The sequence below is a fragment of the Oncorhynchus keta genome, chromosome 35 (genome assembly GCF_023373465.1).
Source record: "Oncorhynchus keta strain PuntledgeMale-10-30-2019 chromosome 35, Oket_V2, whole genome shotgun sequence".
Lineage (NCBI taxonomy): Eukaryota > Metazoa > Chordata > Actinopteri > Salmoniformes > Salmonidae > Oncorhynchus > Oncorhynchus keta.
The window spans coordinates 50,916,638-50,931,700 of NC_068455.1; positions in this window are offsets into that span (position 1 = coordinate 50,916,638).

The following is a 15,063-nucleotide window of genomic DNA, read 5'->3' on the forward strand; positions in this document are numbered from 1 at the left end:
ACTTTAAGCCAAAAAGCTATCATCAGGAAGAAATAGGTCAGGGCTATCATGTTTTATGTGAGGATGTATAACACAGTGCCAGGTAGTACCAACTCCAGGATTCTGTAAGAGGCTCACAACGATATTATGTAACTTGCTATGTCTAGAGCAATGTATAGACATTGTGAGTGATGACAAACCAATATTCGGAGTGATGTTAGATATATTGTTTGATTCTATGGTTTGCTGTGATTGTAGTGGGGATAATCCTCTCTAACCCCTTCCAAGAGATTTCCTAGACCTGGCTTTTCAACATAAGTACAGTATGACGAATATTATTTCTGTCCTGATCTTGAAAAAAAAATCAACAAGTAAGCATGGGCAAATAATATTATTTTTTTTACCAAAAAAAGAAACATCCTGCATCCTGACATTTATAATAAATCCGTAAGGCTATGGTGGATGGCATCTAAAAAATATATAATTTCCCAAAGGGGTGTAATGAACTCTGTCACTCAGAAATAGACCAAGGCTATCTTGTCAAAACAAATAAAGAAACATCCTCACTGTCAACTGTGTTTATTTTCAGCAAACTTGTGTAAATATTTGTATGAACATAAGATTCAACTATGGCATGAACTCAACAAGTTTCACAGACATGTGACTAACAGAAATGGAATAATGTGTCCCTGAACAAAGGGGGGTGTCAAAATCAAAAGCCACAGTCAGTATCTGGTGTGGTCACCAGCTGCATTATATACTGCAGTGCATCTCCTCATGGACTGAATCACCCCAGTCTTCCACCAAGGCACCATTTCTGGGGGGAATGGCCCTAGCCCTCACCCTCCGATCCAACAGGTCCCGGACGTGCTCAATGGAATTGATATCCGGGCTCGTCGCTGGCCATGGCAGAACTCTGACATTACTGTCTTGCAGGAAATCACACACAGAACGAGCAGTATGGCACACTGCCCCAGACCATGACGTACCCTCCACCTCCAAATCGATCCCGCTCCAGAGTACAGACCTTTGGTGTAACGCTCATTCGTTTGACGATGAACGTCAATCCGATCATCACCCCTGGTGAGACAAAACTGCATTGGTGAAGAGCACTTTTTGCCAGTCCTGTCTGGTCCAGCGACGGTGGGTTTGTGCCTATAGGCGACGTTGTTGCCGGTGATGTCTGGTGAGGACCTGCCTTACAACAGGCCTACAAGCCCTCAGTCCAGGCTCTCTCAGCCTATTGCGGACAGTCTGAGCATTGATGGCGGGATTGTGCGTTCCTGGTGTAACTCGGGCAGTTGTTGTTGCCATCCTGTACTTGTCCCGCAGGTGTGATGTTCGGATGTACCAATCCTATGCAGGTGTTGTTACACGTGGTCTGCCACTGTGAGGACGATCAGCTGTCCATACTGTCTCCCTGTAGCGCTGTCTTAGACATCTCACAGTACAGACATTGCAATTTATTGCCCTGGCCACATCTGCAGTCCTCATGCCTCCTTGCAGCATGCCTAATGGACGTTCATGCAGATGAGCAGGAACCCTGGGAATCTTTCTTTTGTTATTTGTCAGAGTCAGTAGAATAACCTCTTTAGTGTCCTAAGTTTTCATAACTGTGACCTTAATTGCCTACCGTCTATAAGCTGTTAGTGTCTTAACGACCGTTCCACAGGTGCATGTTCATTAATTGTTTATGGTTCATTGAACAAGCATGGGAAACAGTGATTAAACCCTTTACAATGACGATATGTGAAGTTTTTTTTTTTACAAATGATCTTTGAAAGACAGGGTCCTGAAAAGTGACGTTTTTTAATTTGTTTTTTAGATTCAATGGTTGTAAACATGGGGAGAGGTCTGTCCATAATAAACATATTATTATGGACAGCTTTTTGGACACCCGTAGTGGGCAAGTCAGCTATCCTTTAGCTCGAAAAGCTATCGCCAGTTTTGTACAACGTGACTCAGACCAGAGCATACCGGACCTAATTTCTCTACATATCCCCGGATTTCTATCACAAGCTCTGGACATTTACACCTGGATCTTGCATCCGAGTGACTATTGGCTTATGTCGGTCCCGGAGCAAACATCAATATTTCCGAAGCTAACCAGCTGAAGAGTTCCATCAGCCACCCCTGGGCTACAATCACTAATCCAGACCCGTTTTACTGCGGATGCAGAGCCCCACGGGGCCTTCACGACTGGACAACTGACGTTTTCTGCCCGAGGGAGTTATCCAACTAGCCCCTCCGTCGTGACGTTACCTGAACGCCCATCTGCGGACCGCTAATCATTAGCTGTCTTCTCGGCTGCTATCTGAATAGGTCTATCGGACAATTTTCTTGGGTCATTATAACTATCTCTATTTTGCCAATTGGATTGGTCCCCTCTACCACACGGAACACCACTAATCTACCGACGGAAACGCACGAGGTGGCTGAAAACAGACCTCCATCCCCTGCCAGTTTGCCAAAGATGGCCCGGCTAGCTGTCTGAATCGCCGGTACCCAACCAACCTCACTACTCACTGGACCCTTATGATCACTTGGCGAAGCATGCCTCTCCTTAATGTCAATATGCCTTGTCCATTGCTGTTCTGGTTAGTGTTTATTGGCTTATTTCACCGTAGAGCCTCTAGCCCTGCTCATTATACCTTATCCAACCTTTCAGTTCCACCACCCACACATGCGATGACATCACCTGGTTCCAATTATGTTTCTAGAGACAATATCTCTCTCATTATCACTCAATGCCTAGGTTTACCTCCACTGTATTCACATGCTACCATACCTTTGTCTGTACATTATACCTTGAAGCTATTTTATCGCCCCCAGAAACCTCCTTTTACTCTCTGTTCCTGACGTCCTAGACAACCAATTCTCATAGCTTTTAGCTGTACCCTTATCCTACTCCTCCTCTGTTCCTCTGGTGATGTAGATGTGAATCCAGGCCCTGCAGTGCCTAGCTCCACTCCTATTCCCCAGGCGCTCTCTTTTGATGACTTCTGTAACCATAATAGCCTTGGTTTCATGCATGTTAACATTAGAAGCCCCCTTCCTAAGTTTGTTTTATTCACTGCTTTCGCACACTCTGCCAACCCAGATGTCCTAGCCGTGTCTGAATCCTGGCTTAGGAAGACCATCAAAACACTGAAATCTCTATCCCTACAACATTTTCAGACAAGATAGAACGGCCAAAGGGGGCAGTGTTGCAATCTACTGCAGAGATAGCCTGCAGAGTTCTGTCCTACTATCCAGGTTTGTACCGAAACAATTTGAACTTCTACTTTTAAAAATCCAACTCTCTAAAAACAAGTCTCCCACCGTTGCCGCCTGCTATAGACCACCCTCTGCCCCCAGCTGTGCTCTGGACACCATATGAGAACTGATTGCCCCCCCATCTTCAGAGCTCGTGCTGCTAGGTGACCTAAACTGGAACATGCTTAACACCCCAGCCATCCTACAATCTAACCTTGATGCCCTCAATCTCACACAAATTATCAATGAACCTACCAGGTACAACCCCAAATCCATAAATACGGGCACCTTCATAGATATCATCCTAACCAACTTGCCCTCTAAACACTTCAGCGAGCAGGCCTTTCTAATCGGCCTGGCCCGGGTATCCTGGAAGGATATTGACCTCATCCCGTCAGTAGAGGATGCCTGGTTATATTTTTTCAATGGCCCATTCAAGAAATGTAGAACCAGGAACAGATATATCCCTTGGTTCTCTCCAGACCTGACTGCCCTTAACGAACACAAAAACATCCTATGACGTTCTCCATTAGCATCGATATGCAACTGGAGCACTGTAAAGTCCATGGAGAATAAGAACACCTCCTTCCAGCTGCCCACTGCAATTAGGATAGGAAACTCTGCCACCACCGATAAATCCACTATACAGTGCCTTGCGAAAGTATTCGGCCCCCTTGAACTTTGCGACCTTTTGCCACATTTCAGGCTTCAAACATAAAGATATAAAACTGTATTTTTTTGTGAAGAATCAACAAGTGGGACACAATCATGAAGTGGAACGACATTTATTGGATATTTCAAACTTTTTTAACAAATCAAAAACTGAAAAATTGGGTGTGCAAAATTATTCAGCCCCTTTACTTTCAGTGCAGCAAACTCTCTCCAGAAGTTCAGTGAGGATCTCTGAATGATCCAATGTTGACCTAAATGACTAATGATGATAAATACAATCCATCTGTGTGTAATCAAGTCTCCGTATAAATGCACCTGCACTGTGATAGTCTCAGAGGTCCGTTAAAAGCGCAGAGAGCATCATGAAGAACAAGGAACACACCAGGCAGGTCCGAGATACTGTTGTGAAGAAGTTTAAAGCCGGATTTGGATACAAAAAGATTTCCCAAGCTTTAAACATCCCAAGGAGCACTGTGCAAGTGATAATATTGAAATGGAAGGAGTATCAGACCACTGCAAATCTACCAAGACCTGGCCGTCCCTCTAAACTTTCAGCTCATACAAGGAGAAGACTGATCAGAGATGCAGCCAAGAGGCCCATGATCACTCTGGATGAACTGCAGAGATCTACAGCGGAGGTGGGAGACTCTGTCCATAGGACAACAATCAGTCGTATATTGCACAAATCTGGCCTTTATGGAAGAGTGGCAAGAAGAAAGCCATTTCTTAAAGATATCCATAAAAAGTGTTGTTTAAAGTTTGCCACAAGCCACCTGGGAGACACACCAAACATGTGGAAGAAGGTGCTCTGGTCAGATGAAACCAAAATTGAACTTTTTGGCAACAATGCAAAACCTTATGTTTGGCGTAAAAGCAACACAACCCTGAACACACCATCCCCACTGTCAAACATGGTGGTGGCAGCATCATGGTTTGGGCCTGCTTTTCTTCAGCAGGGACAGGGAAGATGGTTAAAATTGATGGGAAGATGGATGGAGCCAAATACAGGACCATTCTGGAAGAAAACCTGATGGAGTCTGCAAAAGACCTGAGACGGGGACGGAGATTTGTCTTCCAACAAGACAATGATCCAAAACATAAAGCAAAATCTACAATGGAATGGTTCAAAAATAAACATATCCAGGTGTTAGAATGGCCAAGTCAAAGCCCAGACCTGAATCCAATCGAGAATCTTTGGAAAGAACTGAAAACTTCTGTTCACAAATGCTCTCCATCCAACCTCACTGAGCTCGAGCTGTTTTGCAAGGAGGAATGGGAAAAAATGTCAGTCTCTCGATGTGCAAAACTGATAGAGACATACCCCAAGCGAATTACAGCTGTAATCACAGCAAAAGGTGGCGTTACAAAGTATTAACTTAAGGGGGCTGAATAATTTTGCACACCCAATTTTTCAGTTTTTGATTTGTTAAAAAAGTTTGAAATATCCAATAAATGTCGTTCCACTTCATGATTGTGTCCCACTAGTTGTTGATTCTTCACAAAAAAATAGTTTTATATCTTTATGTTTGAAGCCTGAAATGTGGCAAAAGGTCGCAAAGTTCAAGGGGGCCGCAAGGCACTTTCGCAAGGCACTGTAATTGAGAATTTCAAGAAGCATTTTTCTACGGCTGGCCATAATTTCCACCTGGCTACCCCTACCCCGGTAACAGCACTGTACCACACACAGCAACTCGTCGAAGCCTTCCCCATTTCGCCTTCTCCCAAATCCAGTCAGCTGATGTTCTGAAAGAGTTGCAAAATCTGGACCCCTACAAATCAGCCGGGCTAGACAATCTGGACCATTTCTTTCTAAAATGATCTGCCGAAATTGCTGCAAACCCTATTACTAGCCTGTTCAACCTCTCTGAGATTCCCAAAGATTGGAAAGCAGCTGCGGTCATCCCCCTCTTCAAAGGGGTGGACACTCTTGACCCAAACTGCTACAGACCTATATCTATCCTACCCTGCCTTTCTAAAGTCTTCGAAAGCCAAGTCAAAAAGCAGATTACCGACCATTTCGAATCCGTACCTTCTTCGCTATGCAATCTGGTTTCAGAGCTGGTCATGGTTGCACCTCAGCCACGCTCAAGGTCCTAAACAATATCTTAACCGCCATAGATAAGAAACAATACTGTGCAGCCATATTCATTGCCCTGGCCAAGGCTTTCGACTCTGTCAATCACCACATCCTCATCGGCAGACTCGATAGCCTTGGTTTCTCAAATGATTGCCTCGCCTGGTTCACCAACTACTTCTCTGATAGAGTTCAGTGTGTCAAATCGGAGGGCCTGTTGTCCGGGCCTCTGGCCAGGATTCAAATCTTGGGCCGACTCTGTGTATACATCAATGATGTATGATGGTGAGTCTCTGATCCACCTCTACGCAGACGACACCATTCTGTATACTTTTGTCCCTTTTTTGGACACTATGTTAACAACCCTCCAGATGAGCTTCAATGCCATACAACTCTCCTTCCATGGCCTTCAACTGCTCTTAAATACAAGTAAAACTAAATGCATGCTCTTCAACCGATCGCTGCCTGCACCTGCCCGCCCGTCCAGCATCACTACTCTGGATGGTTCTGACTTAGAATATGTGGACAACTACAAATACCTAGGTGTCTGGTTACACTAAACTCTCCTTCCAGACTCACATCAAACATCTCCAATCCAAAGTTTAAATCTAGAATTTGCTTCCTATTTTGCAACAAAGCATCCTTCACTCATGCTGCCAAATATACCCTTGTAAAACTGACCATCCTTACCGATCCTCGACTTCGGCGATGTCATTTACAAAATAGTCTCCAATACCCTACTCAATAAATTGGATGCAGCTGGAGTGGTTAAATTTTCAACAAGATGGCGTCTAGGCCTCAACAGTTTTTGAGTTATGGCAATTTTTCTGGGATTAAAGATCAAAAATGAAAATAGAGCAATAATTTTTCCGCTTCACGTCAAAGTAATGGAGCCTACGGAGTCAATAAAAAAAAGAACCTGTCGTAATTTAAGAGAAATCGTACAATGTGAAATTGGTGATGTTCAAAAATAGTTTTTAAAAAAGAAAGTTGATCCAGTTGCAGCGCGTTCATACAAATATTTTTAAAGTGTGCTTCGGAGCTCTGCGAGATTTCTGTGATTTTCTGTGATTTTTTAAAAATAATACACACTCACTAAACCCTCCGTAAAAAAGTCAGTTCTAAACGTAAAGACTTAAATCTCAAAATTCTATAAGGGCCTACCCCAAGGAGGATATGTGTTCACTTTCAGCTTCCTGTGTAAACCGGAAGTGCCTTAAAATGGTGTCATAGGTGCTGTTTTGAAGGGTTAAAAAGGTCTGATCTTTTCAAAACTTAATATGTGTTATTAGGCAACCCTCATAAACTGTAAATCAGTCATTTCAATGACTTCATTTCATTTTTCATTTTGGCCATTACTAAAATGTCGACATTTACAAAAGTCCCAGAGTCGCAAGACTAGGTGCATTGAAACCGGCTCGGCCCATAGAGACGGACCCCAACATTTCTTTCCGATAGCTCATTCAAGGTCCCCGTAGCAAGGCTTGGAAAAAAGTGGATTTTCAGCACCAATTAAGGTCTTGCTCGGGCACCGAATGACCTATCGAGACGAATCTCTGGATTCGGGGTCGCCTCACATAGGCCTACACATTCCTGTCAGAACTGGACCCGCAGCTAGAACGTAACTATGTGTTTTACGTTTGTATTATGTTTTAAACTGAAGGCGCTGTGAATGGTGGGCCTGCTCTGAAATATGTGATAGTTGGCTTCTAAACGAGTTGGAAAAAGTTGGTTTGGTGTCAGATGGTATCAGTTTGGTGTAAGAATGACATGTAATTGACTGATGGACACTGACTTGCTAGTTGACTTTTGTACATTTGCAATATGTTTAATAAACAGAGAGGGACCATCACCAAAATGGCATTCTGAAATCAACACTAAAAATGGCATCACCATAGTCTCCAGACCGTGCCGAGTTCAATGAGAAGCCCCGCTTGACCGTAGCTCGTTCTGAGTGCAGCAACCGTGAGAAAAGCAGGCTCAAAATGAAGCCTGGCCCTAAATTTCAGGGGCTTTATGGGGACAGCGGCAGAACCGTTAGGTTTAGAAGGTCAATTCAACCACAGGAATGTTCCTAAGGTCCTCCCGATCTGTGCAGGCCTAGCCTTGACCGTGTGGCATTAACCCTTAACCGTAAAACAGTTTTTTTTTATCTCACAGATTACAATGACATCTCTCCCCATAGGAATACATTGCCTGCTCCCCTAAATTCAACCTGAAGCCTCTGTGGGTTATGAATGTCTTATGAATCTGTCTTCGATGACAGTCCATCAGGCCACTATGAGGTCTACCTGTGTCGATTCAAATCTTCCTGGAGCAACCGGAAGTGGTTAAAATCACCCTAAAAGTGTTTTGCCATACCCAACCTGCAGTTTGTGAGAAATAGTGCATTCAACCCTGTGTAAATCAGTCAGTTCTTAACGTATAGACTTAAAAGTCAGGATTCTGTAAAAGCCTCCTCAAATGAGGATATGTGTTTACTTTTAGCTTCCTGTGCCAACCGGAAGTGCCTTTAATTGGGGTCACAGTGTCTGTTTTGAAGGTTAAAAAAGTCACATCTTTCCCAAACTTCATATGTGTGACTAGGTAACCCTCATGAACTGTAAATCTGTCATTTCTCTAAGTATGATTCTCAATCAGGGACAACGAATGACAGCTGCCTCTGATTGAGAACCATACCAGGCCAAACACAGAAATCCCAAATCATAGAAAAAGGAACATTATCAACCCAGCCAACTCACGCCCTGACCATACTAAAACAAAGACATAACAAAATAACTAAGGTCAGAACGTGACAGTACACTCCCCCAAAGGTGCGGACTCCGGCCGCAAAACCTGAACCTATAGGGGAGGGTCTGGGTGGGTGTCTGTCTGCGGTGGCGGCTCTGGGGCGGGACGTGGACCCCACTCCACCATAGTCTTTCTCCGCCTCTTTAACCGCCTCCGTGGCCTCTTAAAGCGGCGACCCTCGCCGCCGACCTCGGACTGGGGACCCAAGCCATGGGTCCCGAATGGACGGGAGAGTCCGGCAGCACCGTACAGGTGGGAGACTCCAGCAGCTCCGGAGTGAAGGGCGATTCATCATGCGCCTCACGGCATAACACGGTGCCTGCCCGGTCCCCCTCTCTCCACGGTAAGCACGGGGAGTTGGCTCAGGTCTCTTACCTGACTTAGCCACACTCCCTGTGTGTCCCCCCCAATTCTTTTTTGGGGCAGCCTCTCGGGCTTTCAACCGCGCTGCTGTTGCTGCCTCCTCATACCACGGCCTCTCGGCTTTCGCTGCCTCCAGCTCTGCCTTGGGGCGCCGATACTCTCCCGGCTGTACCCAGGGTCCCGTGCCATCCAGGATCTCCTCCCATGTCCAGGAGTCTGGAGATCGCTGCTGCTGCCCGTGACCACGCTTCTTGGTCCTTTGGGTGTGGGTGATTCTGTAACGATCGTCCTCTTCTTCTGACGAGGAGTGAGAGAGGTCGGACCAATGCACAGCGTGGTAAGTGTCCATTTTAATATATAAAACTGAACACTACAAAAATACAAAATAACAACGTGAATTAACAAATTAAAATTGAAACAGTCCCGTGTGGTACAAACACAGACACAGGAAACAATCACCTACAACTCAAAAGTGAAACCAGGATGCTACCTAAGTATGGTTCTCAATCAGGGACAATGAATGACAGCTACCTCTGATTGAGAACCATACCAGGCCAAACACAGAAATCCCAAATCATAGAAAAAAGAACATAGACAACTCACGCCCTGACCATACTAAAACAAAGACATAACTAAATAACTAAGGTCAGAACGTGACAAATTGAAAATAAAATAGTTGTGGGAGCTGTTTGGTTAGACTTCAGTGTGGCTTTTGACATTATCGATCATAATATTCTGCTGACAAAAAATGGTATGGCTTTACACCCACTCAATCTTGTGGATTGAGAGTTTCCTGTCTAACAGAGCACAGGGGTGTTCTTTAATGGTAGCATCTCCAACATAATCCAGGTAGAATCAGGCTTTCCCCAGGGCAGCTGTTTAGGCCCCTTTCTTTTTTCAAACTTTACTAATGTCCTGCCACTGGCTCTGTGCAAAGCCCTATGTATTCGGATGACTCAACACTATACACGTGGGCTACTTCAGCGAGTGAAATCACTGTAACACTTAAAGAGCTGCATTCAGTTTCTGAATGGGTGGCTAGAAATATGTTAGTCCTAAATATTTCAAAAACTAAAGGCATTGTATTTGGGACAAATCATTCACTAAACCTCAAATAAGTATTTTAATGAATAATGTAGAGCAAGTTGAAACTAAACTGCTTGGAGTAACCCTGGATTGTAAACTGTTATGTTCAAAACATATTGTTGCAACAGTATGCCTTCTTAACAACATTATCAACAAGGCAGGTCCTACAGGCCCAGGTACTACAGGGCAGCATGGCTGGGCCTTAAATGTACACATAGAGCATACATTGATCATATACATGTCAATCTCTCATGGCTCAAAGTAGAGGAGAGATTGACTTCATCACTGCTTGTTTTTGTAAGAAGTATTGACATGTTGAATGCATCGAGTTGACTGTTTAAACAACTAGCACACAGCACAGACACCCATGCATACCCCACAAGACATGCCACCAGAGGTCTCTTCACAGTGCCCAAGTCCAGAACAGACAATGGGAGGCGCACAGTACTACATAGAGCTATGGGTACATGGAACTCTATTCCACATCAAGTAAGTTATGCAAGCAATAAAATCAGATTTAAAAATCAGATAAAAATACACCTTATGGAATAGCGAGGACTGTGAAGAGTCACACACACATACAAACACACACAACATACACACTATACACACACGTATACCTGGATTGTGTGTTGTAGTAGAGTAATGGCCGGAGGGCACTCATTTAACATATTGTGAAATCTGTTGTAAAATGTATTAGAATGTTTAAAAATGTTATTATATTATGTATTACTGCCTTAATTTTTGCTGGACCCCAGAAAGAGTAAATTCTGCCATCATTATAGATGAAGAAATCCTAAATGTAATCAGCTGTTTATAATAATGTAACTGTAAAACGGTTACATTTTTTGGGGGGTCGATTACACTAACAAATTGCTGTAAATTTACACCACAACTTTCACGGTAACCACAGATGTGATTACTAGCTCTGAGGGTTTAGAGCTTGAGGTAGTCACCTCATACAAGTACTTGGGAGTATGGCTAGACGGTACACTGTCCTCTCAGCACATATCAAATCTGCAGGCTAAAGTTAAATCTAGACTTAGTTTCCTCTATTGTAATCGCTTCTCTTTTACCCCAGCTGCCAAACTAAACCTGATTCAGATGACCATCCTACCCATGATAGATTACGAAGAAGTAATTTATAGATTGTCAGGTAAGGGTGCTCTCGATTCAGCTAGATGTTCTTTACCATTCGGCCATCAGATTTGCCACCATTGCTCCTTATAGGACACATATATGCAATCTATACTCCTCTGTAAACTTGTCATCTCTGTATACCCATCGCAAGACCCACTGGTGCTTATTTATAAAACCCTCTTAGGCCTCACTCCCCCCTATCTGAGATATCTACTGCAGCCCTCATACAACACCCGTTCTGCCAGTCACATTCTGTTAACGGTCCCCAAAGCACACACATCCCTTGGTCGCTCGTCTTTTCAGTTCGCTGCAGATAGCGACTGGAACGAGCTGCAACAAACACTCAAACTGGACAGTTTTATCTCAATCTCTTCATTCAAAGACTCAATCATGAACACTCTTACTGACAGTTGTGGCTGCTTTGCATGATGTATTGCTGTCTCTACCTTCTTGCCCTTTGTGCTGTTGTCTGTGCCCAATAACGGTTATACCCTCTTTGGTGCTGCTACCATGTTGTGTTGCTACCATGTTGTTGTCATGTTATGTTGCTGAAGTGTAGTGTTGTCTCTCTTGTTGTAATGTGTTTTGTCATATATTTTTATTTAATAAATGTTTATTTTTAATCCCAGCCCCTGTCCCCGCAGGATGTCTTTTGCCTTTTGGTAAATAATAATTTGTTCTTAAGAGAGAATAGAGATTGATCAGATATCAGAGCGCCCTATGGAAAAATGAGGTGCCTTTTACACCACCTGGACATAGACCATTACTTCTGCTACTGTTGTGAACTAAAACTTATCAACATCTAAGTTGATTTCCTTTTGAATAACGGGGGACTCTGTCCTATCAATGTAGTTTAGTGTCTACAATTTGTTGTACCATAGACACTACCAGTCTACACACTGGCTTGATAACCCTCCCAAACCCAGAAGTGGGGTGATTGCCTGCATTGGGGCCCTTTTTAAGTTTTTCAGGGGCGGGGGCATTTAGTGGCAGGGATAAAGGAGGGGGATTTAGGGGCACCAGCCACTGGAAGCTCATCTGAATGAATGTTCATTTGTGGGTCACTTGGGTTGAGGCTGCCAGTGTCTTCATCAGTGTCATCAGCCCAAGACTGTTCTTGGACCCAGGAAGTAGTGCGATCCTCAGCACATCCATCTAGCATCCTCCATGGAAGGTTCAGCTGCTGCACTGTTGAACTCCAATCCAGAAGCTTCAGTCTCAGGCACATCTCTCACATTGGTCTCACTCATCATACTGTTGTTGCTCTGGGAGCTGGGGTCAGACACATCCTGTGTGTCATCCAAGGTGAGGAAGTTTTCTGGGAGCAGAAGGTTTCTGTGCACCACCCTCTCATTTCCAGCATGTCCCCGGATCTTGTAGATGTTGAGTGCAGGCTTTGAAGCCATGACAGTGTACACATCTGATTCCCACTTGTCAGGAAGCTTGTGTTTTACTCTGCATTCCTTGTTAGCCATGAGAACATGGTCACCAATGGAAGGAGACTGGCCCCTAACGTACTTGTTGTACAGGTCAGACTGATGTCTCTGTTCCACTGCAGAGTTATTCTGAGCTTGGAGCATGGCAGACTGGAGGTCACTCAACAGGGACTTCAGATAGACTTCGTAGCCATAGACAGTCTGGTCATGGAAGACATTCTTGAACATCAGGTCAACAGGCAGCCTGAGTACTCTACCAAACATCAAGTAGAAGGGTTTGAAGCCAGTGAGCAGTACAGCTGTACACAAAGGTCATGTTCTGGATCATCTGGGGCCACTTCTGTTTTGACTTTGGGGTCAAGGATCTCAGCATGTTACCTAGTGTCCTGTTGAACCTCTCCGTGTCACCGTTCCCCATAGGGGGAGGTTCAACACTTCTCGACACCGGCCAACTCCAGGAGTTCGGTGATGAGTTCAGTTTGAAAATGTTCTCCCTGATGCGAGTGGACACAGAAGAAGTTGTACCAAAACTTATTTGGTGCCAACTTGGTTAAGTAATCATTAATCACTAGGAAATTCAAAGAATTGTTCCTGTTGTCTTCAGCAGACCAGAAGTCGATGCATACAAGTTCCAGTGGGGCAGTGGTCTTGATGCTCTCCAGTGGGGCTCTTGCTGCGACATCTGGGGTCTTGCTTAGGACACACCTTTGACAGGTTTTGACCTACACTACCGTTCAAAAGTTTGGGGTTACTTAGAAATGTCCTTTTTTTTTAAAGAAAAGCATTTTTTTTGTCCATTAAAATAACATGAAGTTGATCAGAAATAAAACATTTTTTATATCTACTTAGGCATACAGAGCCCTATTATCAGCAACTGTCACTCCTGTGTTCCGATGGCACATTGTTAGCCAATTCAAGTTTATCGTATTAAAAGGCTAATTAATCATTAGAAAACCCTTTTGCGATTATGTAAGCACAGCTGTCCTAAGACTCAGTTTTCAGCCTCACATTTCAAAGTGACCCCAAACTTTTGAACGGTAGTGTATACTGAACCAAAATATAAACGCAACATGCAAAAATGTCTACGATTTTACTGAGTTACAGTTCATATAAGGAAATCAGTCATTTGAAATAAATGAATTAGTCCGTAATCTATGGATTTCAAATGATAGCGATGGGTGGAGTCACTTGGGAACCAGCTCCACCCACTGGGAAGCCAGGCCCAGCCAATCAGAATGATTTTTTACCCACAAAAGTGCTTTATTACAGACAGAAATACTACTCAGTTTTATCAGCTGTCCGAGTGGCTGGTCTCAGACTATCCTGCAGGTGAATAAGACGAATAAGGGGGTTCTGTACTGGCGTGGTTACACCTGGTCTGCAGTTGTGAGGCCGGTTGGACATACTGCCAAGTTCTCTAAAATGACGTTGGAGGCGGCTTATGGTAGCTAAATGAACATTCCATTCTCTGGCAACAGCTCTGGTGGACATTCCTGCAGTCAGCATGCCAATTGCACGCTCCCTCAAAACTTGAGACATCTGTGGTATTATGTTGTGTGACAAAACTGCACATTTTAGATTCGTTGTGGATGTCTTTCTAGATGTCGTGCCAGAAGAACTTCTGACGGGAGAGGGAGAGGGTGCGTGGCTGACCCTGGTGACCAAACAGGTCATCAATACCATTCAAAGCCTCCTTCCTCTGAGTTTCAGGCAGGATGTTGCTCCTTGTCAGCAGATCTTTGGAAACTCTGTACAGGATATCATTCAGCAGTGTGAGTTTCTCCCATTGCTTCAGAATCTTTAGAGCAAGCTGGTTCTCATTGTGACGCTCACGTTTGGATGATCTGCACTTCCTCTCAACATAGTGGATCACTCTGGAGATGGCGGTATCATGTTGTTGGTGGGACTTGAGCTCTTCTATGGTAAGGCGGGGAGTGTTTCTTGGCCATCTGGAGCTAACGTGCTCATGTGATCCACCAACAAAGCAGCGTTCTGACGAGAAGCAGACTCCCAATCTTTATGAGAGGAGAGTAAAGCTGACACATCATCCTCAGACAAGGACACATCCGCTGACACACGCAGGGAGGAGTTATCTAGGATTGCGGCTGACACATTAAGCGGAATGCATCCTACACGCATCCATCTTTCACAACACACACTTTCCTAAGCAGCTCCAAATATGTATCAGACGAGTCAATGACTCAGTAGCTTCATGAACGGCCCCTTGCTCAGAGCTTCGGCCACAACCAGTACATTCAAAGGGAACCT